The 13,373-nt window shown below is 35.4% G+C and overlaps 1 pseudogene; it reads left to right on the top strand.

Moving 5' to 3' along the window:
- The first annotated feature begins 6,806 nt into the window (after positions 1-6,806).
- LOC125223600 (transcription factor MYB73 pseudogene) lies at positions 6,807-8,092 on the top strand (annotated as a pseudogene).
- Positions 8,093-13,373: the final 5,281 nt, after the last annotated feature.

The raw sequence follows: 13,373 nt of genomic DNA, 5'->3' as shown, positions 1-13,373 counted from the left end.
CTTGTAAGGTTGATTCTTTGTTTCATCGGCATGTTCTTATTCATGTAGGACAAAATATGCATGAATCATTGGTTGTATATTTCATGTTAAAATCTCTTTAATCTTGCCCCAGAGAGGTAGAGACACTCATGATAATCTTATCTGATCTTATTTTGTGGATAACCTTTTATTCGTACGAATTTTTAATGGGTTGAATGACTCATTTCTAGTATAGTATCAAAATGGATCTAAGTTTTCAATACTGGTTCTTCCTAAAATGATTTTATTTCGGAGAAGACGAAATCAAAATTGAGGCATCTTATATGAAATGTATATCAAAGTTTGTTGCGATGTTTGAATTTATGCCTATTGTTGCGTCTGCATTATTGATATGAGACTTTAGGGTCGAGCCAATATAGGTTCGAGGACTCGAAGTGTTAGGTTTGAAGACCAATTCAATTGTGACATCATATCATCGTTGTTTCCACTTACCAATTGATATAAAGTTGAATTCCATCTCGCCTCTTTTGCCTTTTATTTGCTGCTGGGATTGTCTTTGTTTTTTGCAGTGGTGCTGCTTACTCTTTGTTGCTTTCTTTGTTGGTGGGAGGTGTGTTGGTCGTGGCTTTGTTGCTCGTTTCTTTTGCGTCTTTGTTTATGGCTTGTTGCTTGTTCTTATTTGGCACTCTTGTTGTTCATTTTTTATTGGATCGAAACATTTCTGCTCATTGCCGTTGGTGGTTTGAGCCTTTTATTCAATCAAAGAAAAAAGTAGTAGTACTCTTTTCTGAAAGTTAAATTGATGTACCAAGTTTTCCCTGTTAATGAATTGGGAGTCTTTATATCCAAAAGTTGCAATGTCTTAATGCCATAATTGGTCAGTTTAATTAATCGTACTTTTAATTTCTCTAGCAACTTTTTATGGAGGAAATTAAATAGACAAATCAAAGATGAATAAAAAATTAAGAAAAATAATTCTCCTATTATGTCATATACTTGCAATAAATAAGTCTTCATTTATTTAGAATAAAATCTGTGGGTATATAAAGATTGACCGGTCCACGTGCAATTTGTGAACACTGAACAATACATGCAACAATTAAATGTACTTACCTTTTTCTCTAATCATAAAATTGTCTGTTTGGACACAGCGTGGCAGTTCCATCCTTATCCAATAACGTTGAGCTCCATTAATATAACTCTAAAAGTTGCATGATATCATATATTCAGATGCTTCATAGTATTAGGTAGAGGGCTACATCTACAAAATATCTTCATGTACTGATGTACCTTCTTCTTTTAACCTTATTAAAGAAAATTATGTGGATGCTTCACAAATTCAAATTTATATTGGATGGTGGCATCTCCTTAATTTTTTATTTGATGGTATAATACACAATTATACTATATAATACATTGGCATTTAATTATTCAGTTTAGTGTTGGATGGTTAGAGCAGTCAATAGACTCAATACTCATTCGATTTTTTTTTCTTTGTTCCTTCTCTTCGCCTCTCACTATTGGTACAGTTTACAAAACATTAAATTTCAATTTATTTTATAAAATATCCCTCCTCTGTAGAAATATTAAGCTATTTGGGGATCACACAAATTATTTTAATGTGTAATTGATAAAGTAATAGAGAATGAGAAAATATAGTTCAAATAATATTTGTTGACAATGAGACCTATAAATAATAAATAAAAAAAGAATAAGAAAAATTTTTCATAAATAGATATGGACAATTTCTATTGAACGGATGAAAAATAAAATACTTTATAAGTTGATCATACCATAACTTTTGAGTCGATTATAGTGTGGTTATACTTTATAGGATAATTTTCCAAAAAAACCACAAACTTTGGTTAATTCATAAGTTACAAGAAATAAATTGATTACTTCGTAACTTTGACAAATTTCACAATTCTCTCGTTGCCAAAGAACCTGACATGCTGCGATTCAATTTTATGTATAGTCCATCTTTGGGTAATTTTGTATCAAAGTGTCCAAAGATAGTCTTACAAGACAAGAAAATTCGCTTAAGACATACTCCCTCCTCCGCCTCAAGTAGTTGAAACATTTCTTTTGAACATATGATTTTAAAACATTGACGTAGAACATTAGCAATGGAAGTGCCCTCCCAAAGGGCCCTCTTTTTTATTATTATTGTTATTTTCACGTTTGCCATATGGAGGGGCCTTTGATTGGCCCATGTCCTACAATGAGGGCCGATCTCAAGACCTTTCAGTCGGTCCTTCCATTGCTAAGAGCATCTCCAATGGTCGGCTAGCGACCGGCTAGCCGATTCGTCGCGCTGGCCGATCGGCTAGCCGAACCATTGGAGTCGGCGAGCGGACCGGCTTGGGCTGGCCGATCGGCTAGCCGCCATTGTGGCGGCCCGATCGGCCAGCGCCGATTTTTGTTTGTTTTTTTTTTTAAAAAAAAACCTATATAAACGCGATTTTCGTTTCATTTTCATTTGCACCACTTGTTTTAACGAGTTTTCTCTCTCTCTAACTTTCTGTACAAGAGCATCATCGAGCGATGGATCACAACAACGAGTCCAGTCCAGCGACGAGTGGATCTCAGACTCCCACGGTACCTGTGGGATCTGGATGGGGGCAGATGGGCCCGGGGTTTAACATCCCTGGGGAGGGGGCGCAGGGGGGAACCAGAGGGGTATGCCGGGGGGTATGCCGTGGGGGATGCCGGGCGGGGGGCAGGGGAGCGGCGGGAAGTCAGCGCCCGGGTGGGGAGGTATGCCCCAGATGCAGCAGCAGATGATGGGGATGATGTGGCAGGGCGGGATGCAGGGGGGGATGCAGCACGGTATGCATCCCGGGATGCAGGGGTCACCGGGAGGGGACACAGTATATCGTCCCTCGCTTGATTTTTTGACTGCTTCGTCTCACACGTCGACCCCAGTGGAGACGCAGTTCACTGGCGATGACCTTCTGTCATTGCATGATATGGGGATCGATCTCGGGGATCCGGATATTCCCGTTCCAGCGAGGCGGGCCGCGCCGAAGAAGAAGACGAGGGGGAAGGCCAAGGCGGTTGGCGAGTCATCGCAGCCCTGTTGACGACACCCCTGGCCGGAGGAAGTGGACGGAGGATGAGTACGCCGGGGTGGCCAGGGGGTGGTTGGAGGTGTGCGACGATCCGCTGGTTGCGAACAACCAGCGGATCGTCAACATGTGGGCGAAGATCAGACCTGCCTATAGGAGGCACTGCCCGCACGGGAAGGACTTCAGCGGGGAGGAGGTCCGGAAGGGGTGGGAGCGCATCAGGGCCGCGGTGGGCCGTTTTGCGAATTTGTACGCCAACGCCCTCCGTCAGCTCAGTAGTGGGCAGAATGAGGACGACGCCCGGAGGATAGCCGAGAGTCAGTTCCCCTTGGCGGGGAAGTATAAGGAGTTCACCTTCTGGGAGTGCTTCTTGTTGCTGAAGGACTCCGAGAAGTTTCGGGCGGGGTGCGACGCTGGGTGACCGAAAAAGCAGCGACTGAACTATAGCGGCGACTACAGCGGCAGCAGCGGCGGATCCCACGACCTCCCCCCGGATGCTGAGGAGTTTCCATCCCCTCCTTCATTTGCTGGTCGCCCCCGCCCGGTTGGACAGAAGCGGGCGCAACGGGCTGCGAGGGGCGGATCCCCACTATCGCCCCGCGAGGTCCAGTCCTCCGCCCTCCCACCCGCCCCACTCGAGTACACTCTCCATTCACGTAACCATACGCGGGATCAGATGTACAAGGTCTTGCAAGAGTGGAGGACCGCCACTGATCCTACGGAGAAGATGTTTCTTCACGAGATGCTCGAGAGCATGCGGGTTGATTTGGAAATCGCGAGGGCACGGCTAGCGGGTTCCGACGTGGGCTCAGATACCACGGGTGGCGGCGACAGCGGCGGCGGCGGCGGCGACGGCGAGGACGACGATGACGACGGCGACGATGACGACGGCGACGGCGACGAGGAGTAGAGAGCGGCGGGGCTCGTGTGTTGAAGCCCTTTTTTTTTAAAAAAAATCATGTACTTTTTTTTAAAAATCTTTGTACTTTTTTTTAATGGAATGGATTATTTTTCCCGTATATGTCTCGTAAATTTAATTCCGTATTTTAATCGTAATTTTAATTCCGTAAATGTAGTATATTTTGAATTATTTTTATTGCGGCTGGCCTAAATCTGATGTGGCAGGTGGATTTTTTAGTGTTGCTGACGTGGCAGGGGAGAGAATGGCTAGCCTATTGCTGGCCTATGCACCATTGGAGATGCTCTAATGCTTTTAAAGGTTAAACTACTTGAGACATGATTTTAAGAAATTAATGTTTAAAGGTTAAAATGGAAAGAGAAGTAAAAGATAGAAAGAGAAAGCAAAATAGGCAATAGAATAATATTTTTGCCAAATAAAATGACTCAATTACATTGGGACACTCCGAAAATGAATACGACTTAACTACCTTAGACCTAGGGGTGAGAATACGGGTATTCGTGGATATCCGACCCGAAAAAACTGGGTACCCAAACCCGAAAATCATCTAAATGTCTATCCAAAACCCGACCCGATATATTTTCGGGTACTCCAATACCCGCCCTGGGTATCCATATTCGACGTATCGGGTACCCAAATATCCGACTCTTTACATGTGTTAATAACTAATAAAAAAATTAAAATTTTGTATATTAATATAAATGTAGAAATATTTAAATTGATTAATATATTTAATGTTGCATTTATTTTGTAGTATAAATCTATAAACAAATGGGCCACTTTTATTTTAAAGTATATGATTATATTTATGGGGATTGGTTATGCAATATGTAAGTAAAATAATAAAAGTTATGCATTTAATTAAATTCGAGAAACAACCAATCATATAATTCAAAAGTCAAAATAATTAATTAATATATAAAAACCACATGAGTTGGTTATGCAATACGTAAAACTTGAGACTTTGGAGAAGTCAAGACCTATAGTAAGAGAGATTGGCTTATTTATATAAGTTTAGAAAAAGTTAACCTAGTAAATTGTAATTGGTAAATAAATTAGCTCAGCTCTTGAAACCCAAAAAAGGGCTAAACCTAATTTTAAAAAATGGTTTAAATAATAAATTGGATATTTGGGTAATATCTGATACCCATTCGGGTTACCCAATACCCGATTTATCTTAAATTTCAATATCAAATCCCATACCCAATCCCATAAAATTGGATATTGGGTATCCAATACCTGGCGGATATCGGGTCGGGTATGGGTAAACCCAAAACCCGATATCCGTATTCCCACCCCTACTTAGACCTTAGAACAAGGAAATAATATTCATAAAAATGAAGACACATTGGATGCCAGTGTTTTTAGCTATCTAACAATAATTAAGAAAATTGTTAAAGCGGTGACATATTCTCCATATTATGCTCTCATTTATTTTAGTCTTTCTCCATTTAAAATGGATGCTTAAAAGAAGTGCATCATTTACGGTAGGACGGATGGAGTAACTCAAATTGTTTTAGCTATTAGTTATGGCTTCCACTCACTTTTTCCTTCTTTTGCTCAATTAATAAAATATTTTTTTCATTTAACATATAAATTATGATTCAAGGCACTATAAAATAATTGTTAGGTCATTTTTTAATGCAATTAAAGACGCTAATTTGCTTTTCTAAATATACCATCAACGCTACGTCCTTACTATTGTTGTCTCAATTAAAATTAAAGAACGTAAATGGAAGCGTCCTAAAAATACAAATAATTAAATTAATATATTATTAATTTATGAACGTTTTTTTTGCATTCTAAATAATTACTATTATTTTAAAAAAATTTCTAACGCAAGTAACTGTGATTATGTTTTTCTATACTTAAAAGATACTTTATTATAGTGTCATCATATATACGTGAGCGTGTGTTTTGAATGTACAACACGTATATGATTAAGAATATCTTCGGTTGGCAAGACTAAATCTAATGATTAAATATGTATCATGTTTGGTTCATAAGATTGACACCCTCAACTTAATCCTAGATGGATAGTCTCATCATAATTAGTCATAGCATCTCTCCTCCAATTAAAATAATCCTACAACTTAATCCTAGATGGATAATATCATGATAATTAGTCATGGCAACCGAACGCTACCTTGGAATATTATTAAGGAAATAGTAATTTTTTTTGATATTCTTCTACCATTCAAACATTTTGTGTTATGAAAATATAAATATTTTAAACTCGAAAAGTAATGTGGTTGTATATTCTCTACAAATATTACCTTCCAAATAATGCATGTGCTAAAACTTTTATTATTTTATACACACTGTTTTAATGTAATGTAGTGCACATAATCTTTTTATTCATACATACAATGAATCGCAAGAGTCAAGGATCTTATCATAAGAATTACTCCTAAATCCCTATTGAAGATTAAAAAATCTAGCTATATTAAACGTGTACACGGGATAAGGAAATTATAGCATACCATAAATAGACGTAAACAAATTAGGGTGAGATTTGGAAGAATATTTAAATTTGAATTTGAAAATAAAAGATGAAGATAATATCAAATCCCAACGACTAGAACCAAAAATATGGTTGACAGCCTCAAAAAAAAAGCAAACTTCCATAACGGCACGACTCCAAATAAGGTGAATTAACGCTCCAAAGGAAGAAATCTTTTTCAAAAACCGCCCGGGCCCACTCCCCCGCCACGTGTCCTTCCAGCTGTCCCTCAACCCTTAAGCAGTAACCGTTACGCTCCCCCCCCTCTTTAACCGGTTCTTTCAGTTACCCATATCACGCTTTATATACCTCCCTCCCTCTCTTCCCCTCTCTCAACCAACTTCGATACGTTCAAATTTATTGTATCTATATTTTTATTTGTTTCTATATATATATATATACAGAGAGAGATAGAGAGAACGCGATTCGCGATTACTCAGTTGAGTTAGGGTTTTTTGATTAATTAATTGAAATTCGATGGCGGCGGGGAAGAGCGACGCCGGCGACAGGATCAAGGGGCCGTGGAGTCCGGAGGACGACGCGAGGCTCCGTGAACTCGTGCAGCAGCACGGCGCGAGGAATTGGTCGCTGATTAGCAAGTCGATCCCCGGGAGATCGGGGAAGTCGTGCCGGCTGAGGTGGTGCAACCAGCTCTCGCCGGTGGTGGCGCACCGCGCGTTCACGGCGGAGGAGGACGCGATTATCCTCCGTGCGCACGCGGAGATCGGGAATAAATGGGCGACGATCGCGAGGCAGCTCAACGGACGTACGGACAACGCGATTAAGAACCACTGGAACTCGACTCTGAAGCGGAGGTTCTCCGGCGGCGGAGGAGGGGAGGAGCGGCGGAGTCAGGTTTTGAGGAGAGACGGCAGCGGCGACGTCTCCACGGCGATGGCGAAGTTGAGCAGTCCAATTGACGGATCTAGATCGAGATCGGGATTGAGCCGTTCCGATTCAGATATCAGCGATTCCGGTTACAATTTGACGGAATTCTCGTTTCCGGTAGCGACGAACGCCGCCGCGGCGCCGTTGGAGGACTGCGATAGTGAGTTCACCGCCTTGAGTCTTCGATTGCCCGGCGTTTCGTCTGCAGATGCGGCCGTTGATAAGGAAGCGTTAATTAGTAAGATGAAATCGGAGGCGTTGTATCCGGAGTTGATTGCATTAATGCAAGAGATGATCAAGGCGGAAGTGAGGAGTTACATTACTGGTGAAAGAGAGATTATGAGGTTGAGATGAACGTAATTAGAGAGATTAATTAATCATTAATCGGCGCTGCGTTTTGGTTTGGTTTGGATATTAAAATTTGAGTTAATTCTACGTAAAATAATGAAATTGTGAGTATGGTTACGAATGGTGAGATTCGGTTTTGTTTCACTTAATTTGAATTTTATTTGATTTGATTTATTCATTTAGTTTAATTGAAACGGTTGCAGCTTGCAACTGATTAGGAGTTAAGATGTGGTAATGGTTGGGTTTTGAGATGAGTAAAACGTTATCTTCTTCAAATTTCTTTTAATTAGTTGTTTTATGGTTTTTGAATTGAAGCGTGTATCTGCATTTAGGTTGACAAAAATGTTGGATCTATTGTACTTTTGAAAAGTTGAGATTTTTGTAGTACTTTGTTAGATCTGTTATGCTAACTAACTAACTGCTTTCATAATTTAATTTGTAACCTACATCTTGACGTCTTTTAAAGCCTATTAAATATACAAAAGTCAAAAACGTGATCAACCATATAACACAATTCATTGTAGATTTTTATTACTACAAGCAATTATCAATAACAAACATTAGGGTTAACAATTGAATATTTTTAATAATTTATATCGCTGTATTTTCTAACTTGCCAAATGCCAATGTTTTCAAAATTGCAAGTAGAATCGTCATGCCATAAAATGCCTTATTACTTTCCATCCGAAAATAAGTTGTTACTGTATGACTAATATTTTGTTTTTTATTTAAAAAAATAATAATCTAAAAACAATTGATGAAATTAATACAAGGTGGAAGAATTGATCGGCTATGAAGTACATATCAGACGTTTTCGACTAACCAATAAATCCGGGATTGGAATTGATAGAGAATATTTTTTCAAAAATGTTTGAAATAAATTGATACAACCATTAGAGTTTTAAGACAAAATCAATAAATATAGGGTAAATTCTATAGTTAATCGAAAAAACAAAGTTTTGATTGGGCTACAAGAAGGGCTTATTAATTGTTAATTCGGGAAAATGAAGCCCAAATCCAACAAGGTGAAACTAAAGAAGCTTAATCCATAAAAGCCCAATTCCAACACTACATCCGTAGAAGCTTTGTAACCCAACTATGCTAATACTCCGTAACCCAACTATGCTAATACTCCCTCATACTCCCTCCGTTTCATAGTACGATTGCATTTCTTTTCACCATGCAATTTAAGAAAAATTATTTTAAGTGAATTAAACTAGTAGAAAATGAAAAAGATAGAGAGATAAAAAGAGAATAAAGTAAGAGAGAGTAAAGTAAGTGTGAATAAATATTTTAACTTTTACTAAAAATAAATAGGAAAATGACTCCACTAATATAAAATATAGTAAAATGGTAAAATGACTAATGAACTTGCTCTTCTTGGAGTATTTCCCATCACCATTACCTAAATTTAGGTTGTTCGAGTAAAGATGCATTTCAACTGAAGAACTTGTTATTTCATCATTTCGTTTGATGTCAGTACTTGGTATGTTTTTCCATATTTTAACTAATAATCGTTTGGTCCTTTTAGCACTAGTCTTGGAATGAGTGAAGAAATACTCCATCCATCTCCAATTACTTGTTTACTTTTACTTGGATTGGATTTTGACCAATAGAAAAGAAAATGAGATAAAATTAATGAAATTAGTATCCTCTTATATACCTTAATTCCCTGTCCAAATGAAAAGAAACATTTATTTTTTCTACACGGGATTTTATATAGTATTTTATTGTGCGTTAAGTGAAGAGAGAACAACGTGAGAGAGAGAGAGAAAAAAGTAAATGATATTGTTTTTATTTTAGAAAATGTTTTATATATAATTGGCTTGATAGAATACTATTTATGATCTTACTTTGACTTGTAATTGTAAGGTTTTTTAGAAAGGTAAGAGAAGGTGGATGAGAAAAGTTAAATGTAATGTAGGGTATATGAGTGTTGATTTAGTGGATTGTAGGGTATATTTACCTAAAATTGAAAAAAAAATGAGTTAATAGGACTTTAAATTGTGAGCATCCCAAAATGATGAATGAGAAATTATTTTATGGACGGAAAAAATATAATAATAAAATGATACATGTATTCGGGATTAAAAAAAATAGGGATAAAGTTGGGTTTTCCAACGAACTTTCAGATTGACAAATAATATCACAAATTTTACCCGAGTTTGTTATTTCCCATCAGTTAAAAAATTTCGACTTTATTAATGGATTTAAGAACAATTTTGAAAGGTGTGCTTTAAGAAAAACTATCCTCAAAGATTGAAAAACTTGAAGCTCTTAAAGTTGTTGTCGAGAAATTACGAAAAAAATATCCGTATTATGATATTTTTTCCTGAAAATTTTTAACTGGTGGGAAATAACAAACCCGGTTAAAGTTTGTGATATTATTTGTCAATTTAAAAGTTCGTGGAAAAAATCTAACTTTTTATAAATTTCACGATATTAGAGGCCAATATCCCAAAAAAAATAGAGGGATTACTCATAAGAAAAGTAGCATACTCTAAAAGAATGGCATAAAGTGATACTCCCTCCGTCCCTAAAAAAAATGAACTTTAGGTTGACATGAGTTTTAATATAAAATTAGTAAAGTAAGAGAAAAATTGAAAGAAAAAATAATTAAAGTATTGTTAGTGAAAAATGAGTCACATTTTATTATAAAGAAAATAATTTCTAAAATTAAAAAGCGTATATTATTATAGGACGAACTAAACATTTTTATAACTAAACATTTTTATGAAACCAAGGGATTAAAACTCATGACAGCTGACTGTGGTAGTGGTAAAATATTCTAAATTTTACACGAAATATGGATATAGTAATTATTTTTCAAAACAAAAAAAATTCAATCATCCTTTTGTTTCGACAAGGACGCAATATAGTTGAGTGGTTCAAGGTGGTCACTACTTGACAACTACTATATGTTATCTAAAATAAAAATAGTTATTGGTGAAAGTAACGCAACACTTATCCAAATCTGCAATTTTACACAGCTTAACTCACTTTTTATTTGATTTTTACAATTACACCTTACATTCATAAGGTTTATGAATAATAAAATTGCATCGGGTCAAAATTGCATCGGGTCATGGGTAAAACAAAGCCTTTTAGGATAATTACTAGTACATGAGTAAGGGTGGTCACACAATTTTTTTTCACTAAAGCTGTTTATATGTATTCGAAATATTGAAACAAAATTTTCATATTACTTGTTTTGATGATACCGGCTTTTATATAATATTATAAGAATAATTTTTTGATAGGAGTCACTGTATATGAGAGCTTAGATGCAAAAAGCTTGAGTATGCTATAATTACATATAAATAAGAAAAAACAAAATATTATGATATAGTTATAACATTGATGTAAAAAAAATAACAGATTTAGGCTAAATTAATTTGTATTCATTCCGTGTTTTTATAAAAATTGCTTACATTGTAGACTTGTAGTATATGAATATTGGTAAGAAATGTTAATCGGACGACCGATCCAATAATCCAATTGGTTTTGACTTATCTCTCATGCATAGACAACACAAAAATTTGATTTGATAGGGACTAAACATTTTGAATTTCAAAAGAAAATAATACTAGTAATATGTTTTTTTTTTGTGATAATATAAGCTTCTGCATAACAATTCACACAACAAATATTTGACAATATTATTTAAACAAAAATAATCAAAAATTGTATCCACTCAATCCCCTATCCACCCTAAGGTGTGTGTGTGTCCACCATTATACTCAGCTTGTTAGTTATATATGCTAATCAAATTGAAATAAAAAAACTCTCCTATCATTCGAATATTCTAATAAAAAAATAAAATACTCCCTCTGTCCCACATTTGTAGTAACATTTAGTTATGACACGGGTTTTAAGAAATTGGTAGAGTGTGTAATTAATGAAGTGAGAGGTGGAATGTGTAATAAATGAAATAAGATGGTTGAGTGAGATGATTGAGTGTGTAATAAATGAAGTGAGTTGGTTGAAGGTGGGTCCCTCTTTGACTTTTTGGTTTGATTTATTTTAATATAGATAATGACATTTGAGTGCAATTTTAGTGAATAATGGGGTAAAATTTTATGTGCAAATATGATAAATTCTAAATGTTCTTCCAAATATGAGACGGACTTTTATGGTAAAATGTTACTATAAATCTGGGGACGGAGGGAGTATTAAATTTGTCAACTACAGACGATATGGCATGTGGAATTTCTTGCACTTCAATCATTAAAAGTGGGACAATCTCCCCATTCATTTCCCCCTTTTTCACTTTTTAAGAGTATTTCTTTTATAAATTGAGTTTATAAGAAATCGACTTTTATATATTTAACCTGATTTTTATAAATACAAATAAATAAAATTGATTTTAAAATAATGTGGAGTTTCTTGCACTTTTATATATTGTGGCCACTGATAGGGACCTGGTATTTTATTATATTTTCGGAAGGGAGCTGATAGATCTGTTTGTATCCCTCATATTATAAATATATGTGGAGTCTTTTATTATTATTAAACAGAATGAAGAATTAAATTATTAATCTCATTCTCTCAATATGGCGTAAAACGCTCCCTAGCACCTCAACTAGGATTATTCTCTTAGTCTCCCTACAAATTCACTCAAATAATTAGTCTGATAGGTTAAACCCTATCAGCCACCAATAAGCTATTTATTTTCTATTCAAATCTCTTACAGTAATTTATTTCTCTATTAAAAAGAAATGGTCAATAGGAGGAGTATTATTTTCTGAAATTAACCCTAAAGACATTTCAATATCAAATGGAGTATAAGTTTATTAATATATCCAGATATGTGAATAAAAAATATACTCCATATTTATGCTATGCTTTGTTAGGTTGATGTAAGATTGCTTGACAAATTTGATGACAAAACCCCACCACCGCACTATCTTAATGGAAATATGGGCTTCACCCACCCCAATCTTAGGAAAAATTTATGTGAATTAAATATAAATTTTTTCGTTGTCATGTTATAGTCTCATATTTCAAGAAATAAATAAAATTGTTTATGTAAGCACAAAACATATTCCCCTTAGATTTTAAATGAACGGATCATGTTTTATTTAAACTTATTTTGTATTAATTATATTATTATCTTACTAATTTCTCCTATTATATTTTAGAAGTTATTACTTAAAATGGTTTGATTTAAAAGGCTAAGTTCACACATAATTTTGATTTTGAATTTCAAAGATATTTAATTGGGAAGCTAATCTTTTTTTTTTTAATTTACAGATATTTCATTCGAAAAATAAATATTTTCTAGATTATTACAGAAAAAGCGAATATGTAGTAACATGTCAATTTAATTTAAATTTATTACAATTTATAAACTGATTTAATATAAAATGTTTGAAAAGTCAAATTTGTGTAATAACTACACCCACAATTTAGGACACACAAGAGCAGGTAAGACTGGAACAAATCATTAATCAATTACTAAAATACAAATCACACCAAGACACCAACCAAGCCATTATACTATATAGTGAAAGAGAAAGACAATTCTCAAATTTCAATATTATATATTTATCATATGTATGTCCATTGAGACTATCACAATCACACCAACTCCTCTCCTACACAAAATATTAAATACTTCAAGTGTGATAAATCCCAAGATGACAGAAGACAACAACTTTTCATGAAA

Source organism: Salvia hispanica, chromosome 1, assembly GCF_029641045.1.
Source record: "Salvia hispanica isolate PSC_SH4W2 chromosome 1, Shi_PSC_v1, whole genome shotgun sequence".
NCBI lineage: Eukaryota > Viridiplantae > Streptophyta > Magnoliopsida > Lamiales > Lamiaceae > Salvia > Salvia hispanica.
This window is presented reverse-complemented; position numbering and strand designations above follow the sequence as displayed.